Source organism: Armigeres subalbatus, chromosome 2 (genome assembly GCF_024139115.2).
Source record: "Armigeres subalbatus isolate Guangzhou_Male chromosome 2, GZ_Asu_2, whole genome shotgun sequence".
NCBI lineage: Eukaryota > Metazoa > Arthropoda > Insecta > Diptera > Culicidae > Armigeres > Armigeres subalbatus.
This window is the reverse complement of record NC_085140.1, coordinates 355,116,107-355,131,057: the sequence shown is the minus strand read 5'-3', so window position 1 is coordinate 355,131,057 and position 14,951 is coordinate 355,116,107. Positions and strand designations below refer to the sequence as shown.

General features: G+C 38.1%; 1 protein-coding gene across 15 annotated transcripts in view; it reads left to right on the top strand.

The window, feature by feature from the left end:
* The window catches only part of LOC134212939 (breast cancer anti-estrogen resistance protein 3 homolog), a 234,339-nt gene that overhangs the window by 78,780 nt on the left and 140,608 nt on the right, over window positions 1-14,951 (top strand). For 2 of the 15 annotated variants that reach the window (XM_062691309.1, XM_062691311.1), the window contains exon 1: window positions 6,370-7,044. The exons of the other annotated variants lie outside the window; for them this stretch is intronic. The gene's annotated coding sequence lies outside the window, so the exon portion shown is untranslated. Of the gene's footprint in view, window positions 1-6,369; window positions 7,045-14,951 lie in introns of those variants that run through there. 15 annotated transcript variants of the gene reach the window in all.

Genomic DNA, 14,951 nt, shown 5'->3' with positions numbered 1-14,951 from the left:
GTCGTGGGTAGGACAACTAGGAAATGTCGATTTGGGTCGATTTCTGGTTCTGATATTATCATTAGCTTAAATCACTTCGCACAAGTTTGTGGGTGTTACAAGAGGCCTAGACTTTGGTATGAGAGTTACATCACTTCCATCTGTTACCACAGAGGTACAGAGAGCTCTACAACCTCTCATAGGTGCCACGAGAAGTTTTGGAGCTGCTAGTGTGCAAGGTACAACAGTAAGAAACGTTTTGGTATAACGTGAAACACAGAAAGAACTAAGACATACGGATAAAGAATGGGACGAGCTTGCGATCGAGCCCACGACCTCCTGCGTATAGGCAGAAGCGGTAGCTAAGCTAGATCACTGAGTTTGTCTCCGAAATCATTGCACATTTTACCAACATTGCCGCTAAAAGCATAACAGTTACCCCAGCAAACCAGCAGTCGTATAAGGATGTCAAATTGAAATTATATAAATATCCAGATGGAGTTAGAATCATATAGAATGCAATATAAAGTTAATTTAAATTGTATATGATACGAATTTGTGACTTTATTATGATCTTCATGACGAAATTATATATGAGTTTATTGGATGTCAAGATGAAGTTATTTAACTTCTTACATAAATAAAGTTATAAATGAAGTTATTTCGAATCATTTTAAATCATACAATTAACATCAAGTAGAATGGTGTATTCTATGATTGATGTGTTTTCCGTTGAAAAGAAATTGTCATGTAGAAATATGCTAAACTTATTCAAAGCACAATAATGTGCGCGGAGTTGTTCCACGCTAAAAAACAAAAGTCCTTGCGAGTTTGGGAACCAATTAGAAAAAAATCATAAAGAATGAAATAAATATCCGAATCAAATTACATAAAGGTTATTTTGAATCATATATGAAGCAGTAAAAAAGCTTTATAAATGATGTCATATGAAATCAGATTGAGTTACTAATCCACACTTTAAAATGCGATGTGCAATTTTTTGTTCGCAATGTATGTGTTCATGTGGCTTTGAGGATTGTTGGAAGACTGGCATCTCGAAGATCTTTGAATCAAATCTGGGCATGTCCGATATTTCGAAATTTGTAAATGCAGAATAATTAGAAAAGAACTTTGAAAAACATTATAAGAATTCATCATGGATCAGTGGATTTTTTTGCCACAGTCGTCCAATTTACCTTATATTGCTGAAAAAAGCTAATTGCCAAAAAGATTTTTTAGGTATGGGTACGTTTAAGTTGTTAATGTTACAATATTGAGTTGTAAAATGATACATACGAAGTCATAAAAAACGATAAATATAGTTATAAACGAAGTTGTATAAAGGATCTTTTAAGTTCATATGAAATCATATAAACAAGAAAATTTATTCCGGATGTACGTATATGGCCTCCAAATTTGTACGTATAGGTGGAATCTATGCATTTTATATGATCTTTTTTTACCGAATAAGTATCCACTTAACTGGATTGCAAATGAGTTATATGAACAGAATTGTTGGCTGGGACTGTTCCATGTCTATTAGGGTGGTTCAAAAAATCGATTTTGCTCCACAGTGCTCATCTGATTCTTTACCATGTTCTGAGTGTCCTCTGAAAATTTGAGCTCATTTGGATTAAAACTGATTTAGCACAAGCCGTTTCAAGTTTGCATGCAAATTAGTATGGGGAAATTTATTTTTTTCATTATACTGTTAATGACTTACTTCCCCATCAAGCGCATGTTAAAGAAAACCTACATAGCTAAAAGAAATGCTCAACAGCTTTCCTCAGTGAAAACCGCATCTCAATTAATCGTTCCAATAATTAGTAATCGAATTTAATCTATACCGTGGTTTTCTGGAGCTAATTGCATAACTCATCAACAGGCAACATTGCTGCTCGTGGCGCGAAAGATAGCACACACAAATTCAGGCTACTATGTTGCACTGCATATTTCAGTGATGCCCTCAAAGAAGTTTAACGATCATGACTAAAGATTCGCAACCTGTCTTAAAATCGATTACTAATTATTGGGACGATTAATCAACATGCGGTTTTCGTTGGGTGAAAGCTGTTGAGTATCCCTTTTAGCTATGTAGGTTTTCTTTTAACCTGCGCTTAATGGGGAAACGTCATTAACAGTATAATGAAAAAATAAATTTCCCCATACTAATTTGCATGCAAACTTGAAACGGCTTGTGCTAAATCAGTTTTAATCCAAATGAGCTCAAATTTTCAGAGGACACTCAGAACATGGTAAAGAATCAGATGAGCACTGTGGAGCAAAATCGATTTTTTGAACCACCCTAATGTCTATCCATATCAACATGAGTCAGATATACTTGTGGCAGCAACTTAATCACTTTTAAAAATAATCAGGACTTGAAAAGATCTTTACGAACAGAATACTTAGTTTGACATTAAACATAATTTGAGACATTTTCTACGATTTTCAGGGCAAGTATTGTTTTTCCAATATTGTTCAAGGATTGCTAAGAAGTATGACATACATGTTTGAATTATTACAATTTTCGAACATTTTTATAAGCTTTCAGAAGAAGTCGAAATTTGCATAAATATGTAATTGGTTAAATTAATTTATTGGATTTTTCTAATTAAGGTCACTCCTGACGGAATCCAAGTTTCAAAGTGCTCACGTTTTCGGGGGCACACCACTCTATACGGAAGCGGCGCACAACTCTCTTGTTGATTTAGCTTTGCTGCGTCGTAGCGACCTTGAAACAATAAAAATGACAGTTGTTCGTTGCTTCCGTATCGAGTGGTGTGCCCCCGAAAACGTGTGCACTTTGAAACTTGGATTCCGTGAGGAGTGACCTTAACATTTAGAAATGGATATGGTCTACCGATTCAAAGCGGACATCAAAGAAATCATATGATTGTCTAAGAATCTATATGGGAGCTTAGAATTCATTACGAAGCAAATCTGTTTCCCTTTTCTCGGTGGGCTTCTAATAATCCATTTAACGTACTTTATTTATCATAACTTTAAAAATTTCAATTAATCGCATTTGCTGATTTCAACAACTATTTTTTTACTTCTGAAAACTTTTAGACCAAAGTTATTTTTGATCATTTGGTAATCTGGGATCGATCATTTAGTAGTTTGTCAATAATTCACCCTAGAGGCTGAATTTCGAAATGTGTAGTATGGTAAACTTCTAGTGCGAAGGTTTTCTACAACTCCGCCTCGTTTGCACTAGTTGCAGCACTAGTTCTTATTATAATCATGGGTAGGACAATGCTTTGACTGTCCCACCCAGGCAAATTCATGCGTAGGACATGTCCTACTTGTCCCACCCACTCCCGGCGCCACTGGCTACACGTGTAATTCATTATCATTGCAGAATACTAAATCGATTATTTTGTGATCTAATGGTATGTCTTGTGAGTTCCTTAACCTTATGATCTAGACCAAACCCTTCCATTACATTGCACAGGTTTCTACTGACGTTGGTATTCTTCCAATTTATATTGAAATCATCTGCTATGAAGCTCATTCCTTTGTCGTCCAGAATTTTCTCAAGCCAGCTTTTTTCTAAGTATTGCTACAGTTCTAGTTCATTTAGGCTTGGTGAATAGTAGATGAACCCATACACACCTGTTTTAAGTCCTTTGACTACTTTAATGGCCATGAACCAATTAAGTCCACACGTTGAACTATCAATAACGGTATATTTCACTGAATCGTGAATATACATGATTAACCCTCCTGTATGTCTTGAAGACGATAAGTAATACAGCAAGTTATAATTTCTTAGGGGTCTTTTAAAAATGACGTCACAGGTTTTAGGAGAAAGGGGATCTAAGATTTTGTGACAGCACATATACTAAGCATACAAAAAAGCGTGACAGAGAGGGGTTCTAGAAATCTCAAAAAGTAATGGACGTCATATTTGAATCGCTCCTTATCCAGCTTTCCACGCTCGGTAATGGCGGCTTGTCGGTGTGTAAAAATCAATCGGTCACTGTACTTTTTGACACTAGCTGGAGGAAAACTCACTGGCGAAAAGGCCTGTTTTCCATAGCCCTCACCCAGGAACGGGGGCCCTCCTTAGCCGTGTGGTAGGACGCGCGGCTACAAAGCAAGACCATGCTGAGGGTGGCTGGGTTCGATTCCCGGTGCCGGTCTAGGAAATTTTCGGATTGGAAATTGTCTCGACTTCCCTGGGCATAAAAGTATCATCGTGTTAGCCTCATGATATATGAATGCAAAAATGGTAACCTGGCTTAGAAACCTCGCAGTTAATAACTGTGGTAATGCTTAATGAACACTAAGCTGCGAGGCGGCTCTGTCCCAGTGTGTGAATGTAATGCCAATAAGAAGAAGAAGAAGAAGAAGTGTCAAAAAGTACAGTGACCGATTGATTTTTACACACTGACAAGCCGCCATTGCCGAGCGTGGAAAGCTGGATATTGTACTCACTTACTCCTATGTTTTCTGTAAAATGAGTCTCTGTCAGCATAACATTTTCGGCTTTTTCCTGCTAATCATAATTTCCAACTCCGCAAAATGTGATGTAATGTAAGCAACATTAACTAGAATAACATCCATAACATTCTTCAATTGCTATGCTCCATAATTTATAAAGCTCTTCGAAATAGATACTTTTTTCAAATAAATCGGCAACCTACACTCCATGATGAATGATTTATGTCAAATATAGGCTTTCTTTTTCTTTTTCAAAAAAACAATTTACACATGATTCTTGTTCCGATGAACATTCTTTCGGATCATGACTTTCGGCACACTTAGCACAGTGAACGTTATTTTTACAATCACCTGTTCTATGCCCATATCCGCAACACTTGAAACACCTCAATATGTCAATACTTTCGAATACTCTACACCTTTCAAAATTAATATTGAGCTTATTGAATTGTAATCTGCCTAAAATTGCATATTTTTCCCATCTTTGCAGATGGCAGATACAGGCAGTGATGGTAATATTTGATCAGAAATGTTCTAAAAAAGATTACATAAGTGTTTTCATGAGTTAGGCCAATTTTCCCCGTGGGTGCGTTAGCTCCAATTTTAGGATGGCAATAACTAGCTATGTTGTTTAACTGTTGCATAAGGTAAAAAAAACTATAAAAATCGTTACAACGATTTTCTCACTTTTAAGGGAATGTCCATAAAACTAAATGTTTCCAAAGAAGCGAATTAACTTATAATGATTGGTAGACACACTAACGATAAATCGTATAACAAAAGGCACATTGATTAAACGCACAAAACACAATTTTAGACATGGTACATCTCTCGGTTTGCAAATCCTATGACTTTACTCGTAAAGCCAACTGGAAAACCAGGACAAATTATTTCATTTGCTTTTTATGCTTTATTTGATGGAAGTGATTATATTTATAGAGTACAAGAATGAAAAAAGCAGCTTTTGTGATTACCGCCCCGCAACACATCATTAATATTTTTACCAAACATGGCAATTCAAACAATAAATTCGAAGTTTCTGACCGTAATTTGTATTTTTTCGCTAACCGTGTTCGATATAAATATGGATTCTTCATTCATTCCAGCGAAGTTTAATTTCTCCAGATCCTTTCATAAGAATTCATAAAACAAAAGTCACCTCTTGCTACAATCCACCCCACTCGTGCATGGGTTTTATTCCCTTCGCACTGTCGGTCCGACGATTGTTGTGCGCCTTTACCACCTTCATATCCCATATTTCTTATACGGTCCTGCCACCGACGTCGTTGCCGCCGTCATTGCTGTCTGATCTTGAATGAACCACATACATTTCCACTTTTCCGCTTGGCACCCCAAAAGCATAAGTCTTCCTTCCATGTTGCATGTTGCCGGCCAACCCTCGCATTACCACCCATCGGCACCGTCTAGCAACAATAATGCCTTTCCGCCATGCATCCCTCTACGCAAAACCCACCGCAGCAGAGCACCAAAGCACCGAGCTCGTGGTTCAGCTCTTGAGAATCGTCCATCGTTTCGGTCGTTGCGTAGCTACCACACTGGCGCTGCTCATACTACAAAAGCACTTCGTTGGGTCGTGTAGCTAGGCGTGCATTCAATCTGGGAAAGTAATTCCGCCGGTGTGCCGAAGAGGGAGACCCGATCCTATTCCAGCACGTTTCTGAGTTGGTTCTTATCAGCTCTTATCGTACCACTTGCAGAACGGAGTAAAATTCGCGCCTCTCATCCATCTCACCTACACATTTCTCACCCACAATTTTACAACCGCGTTACTAGTCCTTTCGTGTGCTTGTATGTGTAATGTAAAACCACATGGGTGTGTAGGTGAGTTACCAATTTCATTTAGCGTGGGAATGAGTGCCTCTACTCTAGCAAGGATACGGAACAACCCAGTGGGATCCTTGCCACAGTTTAGAAGTGTGTTTTCTCGCGGTCGGTAATGTCGGGTCCGTTGCTTGCTCGTTTCTGCCAGTGAAAATTAGCATCCTTTCTACTTTTTTGCAACCAAAAACTGTTCTTCAATCTACCTCTTGATTTATTTATGGAACTGTTGATTCTACAGCGCGGAAAGTTTTGTGAAAATACTATCGTGGTTCTATTTTGATCTGAAAAATTACTAAAATTGAATCTCTGTTTCGCACTGAAAAAATGGGTGGAGAAAATTTGTGCAAGGTTTCATCCTAACCTAACTAGTCGAGCTGATGCGATTTAAAGTTCTGACATGTGAATAGTGCTTCCCATCCATCGACCAATATGTGCAGAAACAAACAACATCATCCATCGGGTGCCCTGCTATCTTCAAATCTGCTAGCAGCATTGGATTAATTATTGATGAAAAATAAAAGTTGTCCCCGAATTTTGCCCAGGAGAGAAAAAGTTTACTCGTTGGATTACACACCCTTCGATCCAGAAATATTCATACTGTTCTACGATAGCTGCCACAAGCCACATATAAGGATTAGATAGCCGCCCTCACCGCATCAAACATTCTTTTTTACACCCGCCTCAATCGAACAGCGAAACAAGGACTAATTCAACTTTTCCTCGCACCGGGACTCTCGATCACAGACTATGGATATTATGGCTCCATGATTTAAGGTGTGTATACGATTTTTCATGCTTTATGCCACTTCCGTTCAGCCATTCATTTTGCTTCGAGGAATCGGGTACATTCGCGGAATGTGTTTTCCTCAATGAAGGGAGCCCGTTGGCTAAGAGTTACCTCCTGGGAGCTTGGGGGACATTTTCCGATTCCGTGGGCAAATACTGTGTGTAACACAGACACAAGAGTGCGGTCTTTGTATGAAATCCGGAAGAGAGTGAGAGTGAGTGTCATTGATTTTTTATGTTGTGGGGTTCTCGTTTCTTAAAAGTTGTACTCTCATTGTTTCATGGATTGTTGTTTATTTTTGTTCATGACTACTCAATGGGCTGCACTGTCTAGGTGAAGGTTCTGAGTTTAGTTTACGTATTTAGTATTTAGCATTATATCGTGATGGCGTCTGAAAAAGCGTTCAGATATTACACATATAGAATGCACTCCATTTTTCCTAAATTCAAAAAAATGTCGAAAATATTTTGCTCACAGATGAGTTATTCATGATATTCATGAAGGACTAGAAATTCAAGCATTTTATATTTCCACAAGTATGTTTGCTGGAAAAAGTTATCCTAAACGAACTTGTTGCCTGTAGAAACATCAAAAGTAGATTCTTAAAATTTCACAATGTAAAGAATATACCATATATCATTTAATTCACGTACCACCTCACCTGTTCCAGAGATGTCTAGAATAAGCATCTAAACTAGATCGAGTTTTTCGAAAACCGAATGACTGGTAACTGATTAGTAAAGTAATGCCTATCGTCTATTTTTCTAACCTGTAAGAACCTTCTCAAGCATTCAAGTTCTGGTAACGATGGGGTACCCTCAATTTTGTTTCAATAATAATTTTGCGTTAGCAGTAAAAAGTATTACCTAAAAAAGGTAAAGCAATCAGTTAAGAAATTGTCAGGCAGCTTAAAATATGTGAAGATGTATGATAATGTAACCACTGTTACCTCGATGTTTTGAGGGTTTTCTTGACATGCAAGCTAATTTCAGAGTTCAAACAAGATTTTACAATTGTCCAGAAAAGTAATGTTTCCGTCCGGAAATCCTTGAATAAAATATTGTAGGGGAGGAGGTTCGGTTGTGGGCATTTTTTTTAACAAAAAAAGCACCACGAAATTATTTTTTTTGACTTTTTCAAAGTGTCATAAATTGAAATGATTTAATTTTTTTTTCTTCGTTTTTCAAAAAAGCTGCGAAATTCGGTTATGGGCACCCTTATTTTACTGACAAATCATTCAATATCGTTTTAGTTGTCCCCTAATTTATTTCAAATGACGTTTTTATGCAGTTTTTATAATTATTTAGACATAATTGATGGAAAAAATGAGTTTAATTCAAATTTTTGTTCTTTGGGTATGTCTTGTTATTATATCCACACTTTTAGGAACAAAGCGTTCACTGATTTGCTTGCAACAAGTTGCATTATTTTTGTAATGAACGGGAGAGGCAGCGATAAAACACCGCTAAGGTGATTAATCAATATTTTTTGACTGTGAGGTATATCAATAAAATGTAAATCAATGAAAAATTGAAACCCATTTACCTAAAGTGCTATTTTAGACATTTCTTATGTGATTTTGTTCAATATCCTCCCTAATGCGCCGATGGAGTCATCATCACTGCTAGGTGGATTGATCTGGTTTTTAGTGCCTCCTGGCTATTAGAATGAATAAATTATTCCTTTTCTTTAAATCTGGGTGGTTTCTTTTCATGCTTCTTTATTTTTAGCTGAGTTTTCAAGAGTGCCCACAACCTAACCACAAAATTGAAATGTCCAAAAATATCAAATTTGCAAAATTGTCAAGTTTTTTTTTCAAGCCGATGAAATCAAACTATTTTTTTTTCGCTAATAGTAAGGTTATTAGTCCAGCTTTTCATTGGTAAACAGATGTCGGCATAAGATCAACTAGGGCCAAAGTTATGGATCAAAGATAAAAGGGTGTCCACAACCGAACCTCTTCCCCTAATACTCTTTCCAGAAGAAAATCCTTCAGACTTTTTATTCGTAAAAAACAACTTAAAAAATTCTTTGGGAAATACCTTAAGAAATTTATTCGGTTAGTCATACAGAAATTTCTTCAGGTGTATCTTCAAAAATTCCTTCAGTAAATTCTTCGCAAATGTATAATATCCCTCGGAGCCTCCTCCACGAATTCCTTTAAAAATTTCATTGAAAAAACCTCAAGACGTATCAATTTTTTCCGGATTTTTTTTCAAAAAATCTTTTGAATATTCTTTTACAAGTGTCTGCGGAAATTTCTTTAAGCATACTTTTATGAATTTGTAAATTATTTCAGAAATTCCTCCAGGTATTCCGTCGGAAATTTAAAAAATAACTCCTGCGGAATTTTCTCCATAAATTCCTTCCAAAGTTCTAGGACGAAGTTTTAAAAAAAAATCTAAAGGAATATCCGTAATTTTTTAATTTCTCACTGAATTTCTTTGCACATTTCTCCAAGAATTCCTTCGGAATTTTCTCCAGAGATTCAATCGGGAAATCCTCCGGAAATAATTTATGAGATAAATTAATTCGTTTGGAAATTCCTGCCAAAATTACAAAAAAGAATTCTGAGAATTCTTTCAAAATTTCCTTCAGGAATTCGAATTTTCCTCCAAGAATTCTTTCAGAAATTCCTTTGGAAAACCTTAGAAATTTTTTTAAGCTTTTCTTCAGCTTTTACTTACTTATGGATTCTGTACACCTCCGATGGTGCAAAGGGCCGACTTGAAAGATCTTCATCCTGAGCGTTGTCCGACTATCGCTTTAACCTGTTGCCAAATTAGATTTCGGTCGACTTCTTTTATTTCTTTATTGAGGCTTCGCCGCCATGAGCCTCTGGGTCTGCCTCTGCTGTGATGTCCCGCTGGGTTCCAGTCTAACGCTTGTTTACAGATTTCGTTTTCGCCCTACGTAGAGTGTGGCCGACCCAGCCTCACTTCCGATCCCGAATTTCTGTTGCTATCGGCCTCTTGTGACAACGACGATGGAGCTCGTTGTTTGAGATCCAATTGTGAGGCCACCAAGCCCAAATTATATACCGCAGGCATCTGTTGATGAACACCTGCAGCCGTTGAGTGTTCTCCATTGATTGACACCATGTTTCATGTAGCATTTAACAGCACAGATTTCACGTTAGAGTTGAAAATTCGTATTTTGGTGCGTTCACTTATCTGCCTGTTTTTCCAGATAGTTTATAAACTCGCAAAGGCAGCCCTTGCTTTTTTGATCCGTACCGCCGTCTGACGCCATTTGGCTACCAAGATATAGGAAGCTTTCAACATTTTCCACTGGTTGCCCAGCTACTGTGAAACTGGAAGGGGTCACCGTGTTTACATCCAACGATTTGGTTTTGATGACGTTAATGACTAAGCCTACCGAAGAGGAGCGCTCGGCAAGGTCGATGAGCTGCATATTAGAGCGCCGTTGAGCGAGGAGTGCAACGTCATCAGCCAATTCGAAGTCGTTTAGGTGCTCCATGGTTATAGGCTGCCATAACAGCTCGCGGTTTGGTTCACGGTCAATCGCACCTACCAGAATCTCGTGGATTACGATGAGGAACAGTAACGGCGATAGAATACATCCTTGCCTCACACCAACTACGACCCGAGTAGGGTCGGACAAGACCCCATTGTGCAGCACTCTACACGAAAAGGCCTCGTACTGTGCCTCGATGAGGCCGATGATTTTTTCAGGAGCCCCCTTGCGTCTGAGGGCGCATATTCTCGTGATTGAGACGGTCGAAAGCTTTTTCGTAGTCAATGAATGCTCCAGAATGATACGGAGCGTGACAATATGATCCACACATCCAGAGTCGCATCGATCTTCTCCTGAATCCGGGCTAACTTTGCATAGAACTTTGAGAACGGTACACAGCAACATAATGCCTCGCCAGTTATCGCATACAGTCAGGTCACCCTTTTTGGGTACCTTCACTAAGATACCTTGCATCCAGTCGACCGAGAAAGTTTCGGTGTCCCAGATATTACGAGAAAAAAAAAACGATGCAGTAGTTGAGCGGATGTCATGGGGTCAGCTTTGAGCATCTCGGCTGATATGCGATCGACCCCTGGGGCTTTACTCGATTTCATACTTTGGATGGCTGTTTGAATCTCTAGCAGTGATGGAGCTTCGGTATTGACGCGTGTTATACGTCGGATCCTAGGCAGATCATGCCGAGGTGGTGGTGGCCTGGCTGGCACTTGAAAAAGTTGTTCGAAGTGCTCGAACCAGCGTTTCAGCTGGTCAGTTGGGTCGATCAATAACTGATCATTCGCGTCTTTCACAGGCATCGTTGCATTCATCTTCGCCCCGCTTAAGCGTCGTGAGATATCGTAGAGGAGGCGAATGTCCCCGGTTGCTGCGGCTCTCTTTCATTCGTCGGCCACAGAGTCTGCCCACGCTCGCTTATTCCCGTCGACATGACCATTTTACTTCCTTCTTAAGAGCCGAGAATCGTTGACGGGCTAAGACTTTGGCTCCTCTGGTTTTTGATCGCTCTATCGCAGCTTTGACTTCTCTTTGCTCCTCTATCTTCCTCCAGGTCTCATCGGTGATCTATTGTTTTCTCTGGGTGCGCAGTTCGCCTAGATTGTTCTCGCTGATGGCAATGAAAGCATTCTTGATGGCGGTCCTTTGGTCTTCCACGCTGCCACCTTCCTAGTACCCGACTGCAAAAATCTGAAGAAACAATTCTGAGAATTCTTTCGGAATTTCCTTCAGAAACTCAGATTTTCCTCCAGGAATTCTTTCAGAATTTCCTTTGGAAAACCTTCCCAATTTTTTTTTGAGGATTTTCGGAAATTTGTTTAAAAAAAATCTTTCATGTCTTTTTTCGGAAATTTCTTCAAGAATATTTACAGAAATTGTTTAAGAAATTTCTTTACACACTTATTTGTGAATTATATTAAAAATTCTTATAGCAATTATTTCAAGAATTTCGAAGAGAAATCCTCCCAGTAATTCCTCACAAAATTCCTTCGTGATTTGTTCAGAACTACCTAATTCCTTTAAACAATTTTTCAGAAATTCTTTCAGACCTTCTTCCAAGAATTCTATTGAAAATTCCGACAGAAAAAAATCCTTTCAAACTGATTCAGCTTTGCTGCGTCGCAGCATGCGTGAAAAAATAAAAATGACGGTTGTGCGTTGCTTCCGTATCGAGTGGTGTGCCCCCGACAACGCGAGCACTTTGAAACTTGGATTCTGTCAGGAGTGACCTTAAACACTTCCACAGTTATTAACTGCGAGGTTTCTAAGTCAGGTTATCATTTTTGCATTCGTATATCATGAGGCTAGCACGTATATCATGAGGCTGGATTTAAAATTTCGTATGCTCTTTATACTAAAAAAAACTTTGTTTTAATGGTAATAGTAAGAAATTCGGAGTTAAATATCCTGAGTTTTACCTAGGTAAAGTTTGCGTTGTAACGTCACGGAAAAATATTCTTCATAAGGCCGCAGAGCTTGTAAGATATCCGGACAAATTGGCTCAATTTGTGTACAGCTCTAGGTTTAACATATTAATATAAATGAAAAACTGAATTTTTCTTCTTCCTCTTCTTCTTCTTCTTCTTCTTCTTCTTCTTATTCTCCTTCTTATTATTTTTTTTCCTTCTTCTTCTACTACTACTACTACTTCTTCTTCTTCTTCTTCTCACGATACTCATGTTAAAAAAGTGATGGCGACTGATATATGCACACAGTACAACCAGCTATATTGACATTTAATTATATTTTACTTCTGGGAATTAGGAAAACTTTTTAGCTCTTTTATTGGAATATCTGCACCTGTCACAAGACGAGTTTAGTACTATTTCATTTAATTCTAACAAATTGTGATCTTTACAGATACGTATTTCAACCTCAACTGTAAGGCCGTCTGCATTGAAATTTGTTATCGAATACCTTTACATTAGATGCAGAAGTAATCTATCTATCTTCTTCTTTTTTTTATATATATATATATATATATATATATATATATATATATATATATATATATATATATATATATATATATATATAAAACTCAATGTTTGTATGTTTGTATGTATGTTTGTATGTTTGTATGTATGTTTGTATGTATGTTCCAACATAACTTCTGACCAAATTTGAAACACACATACTTTATCTTAAGGAGACGACGATAGGGGGTTTGGAATGCTCTTTGAAAAAGAGGATGGTGTGGGGGGTGAGGGGTATTGCTTAGTTATCGATCACCTCAGTATAACTTCTGAACTCCTTGGTCGATTTCAACTAAATTTGGAACACACATTCTTAATGTTAAGGAGACGACGATAGTGTGGTTGGGGATGCTCTTTGAAAAAGGGGAGGGTGTGGGGGAGGGGTATTGCTTAGTTATCGATCACCTCAGTATAACTTCTGAACCCCTTGGCCGATTTCAACCAAATTTGGAACACACATTCTTTATTTTAAGGAGACGACAATGGGGGGTTAATCATGCTCTTTGGAAAAGGGGGAGGGTGTGGGGGGAGGGGTATTGCTTAGTTATTGATCAACTCAGTGTAACTTCTGAACCCCTTGGCTGATTTCAACCAAATTTGGAACACATATTTTTTATCTTAAGGAGACGACAATAGCATGCCCTTTGGAAAAGGAGGAGGGTGTGCGGGGAGGGGTATTGCTTTGTTATTGATCAACTGAGTGTAACTTCTGAACTCCTTGGTCGATTTCAACCAAATTTGGAACACACATTCTTCATGTTAAGGAGACGACGATAGGGGATGCTCTTTGGAAAAGAGGGAGGATATGGGAGATATGGCAATCGATCGCCTCAATGTAAGTCTTGAACCCCATGACCGATTTGAAACAAATTTGTATCAAATATTGTCTGTCCTAAGGAAACGATTTTAGTGTATGTGGGTAGGTCATTTTAAAAAGGGGAGGGTATGAGAGAGGGGTATTGTTTAGTTATCGTTCAATTCAGCATAACTTCTGAACCCATTTACCGATGTCCACCAAATTTGGAACCCATATTCTCTGTCTAAGGAAGACTACATCAGACTGGGTAGGAGTGTCATAGCTGAAAGAGGGTATATTTATTGAACGAACAGTTTAGTATACCTTTTTATCGCATGGGTCAATTCAAACAAAATTTGTAATCACGTATTCTCTACCCAAAGGAAACTATTATAGAGAGGCTGAGAGGGACTTTTACCTGGGAGGTTTTTTGACATTGTACAATGCTCCGAAAACAAATTGCTCGAATTCCTCAAAAATACTAAATCCTCGACAATAACATTTTCCCTGTAATAACATTTTCCCAAAAATGTCTTTAACGAAAATGATATTTCCCGAAAACGATACTTCCCGATACACATATCCCAGAATATGACATTTCCCTGAATGAAGCTGGCCATTAAGATAACACTATTTGGCCTAAGGTCATTCAACAAGAAGGCATTTGGGATAATTATGAACAGCATCAGTAACATCTTTCATAGAAAGTATGAATTTGGGTATAAAGCAATGATAATTGTTACCCTTCATCGGAATCATGGTTTACCCAGTGAAAAAGCAATGATTAATGTATTTCCTTCTGGCATTCACCAACCATCCTGCTTCTTTAAATGTAGGCATTTGCCCGGAATAAGGCAGTGGTGGTGTGATCCCTTCTTTAAAAATATGCGTTTGCCCGGAATAATGCGTCGGTTGAGGTTTTTCCTTCTTTAGAAATAAACGTTTGCTCGGAATATGGCTATTCAAACCCACGATCCTTTCTTCAAAATCAGTCAATGTTTCTAAATGCCTTCTTTTAATCAAATGATGAAGTATCAATAAGTGAACACAATCACCCTGTTGACCAATTGGTTTTATCAATTTCCCATTGTTTAAAAAAAACTGTGAACCAAACTGGCAATTCCGAGCAAGG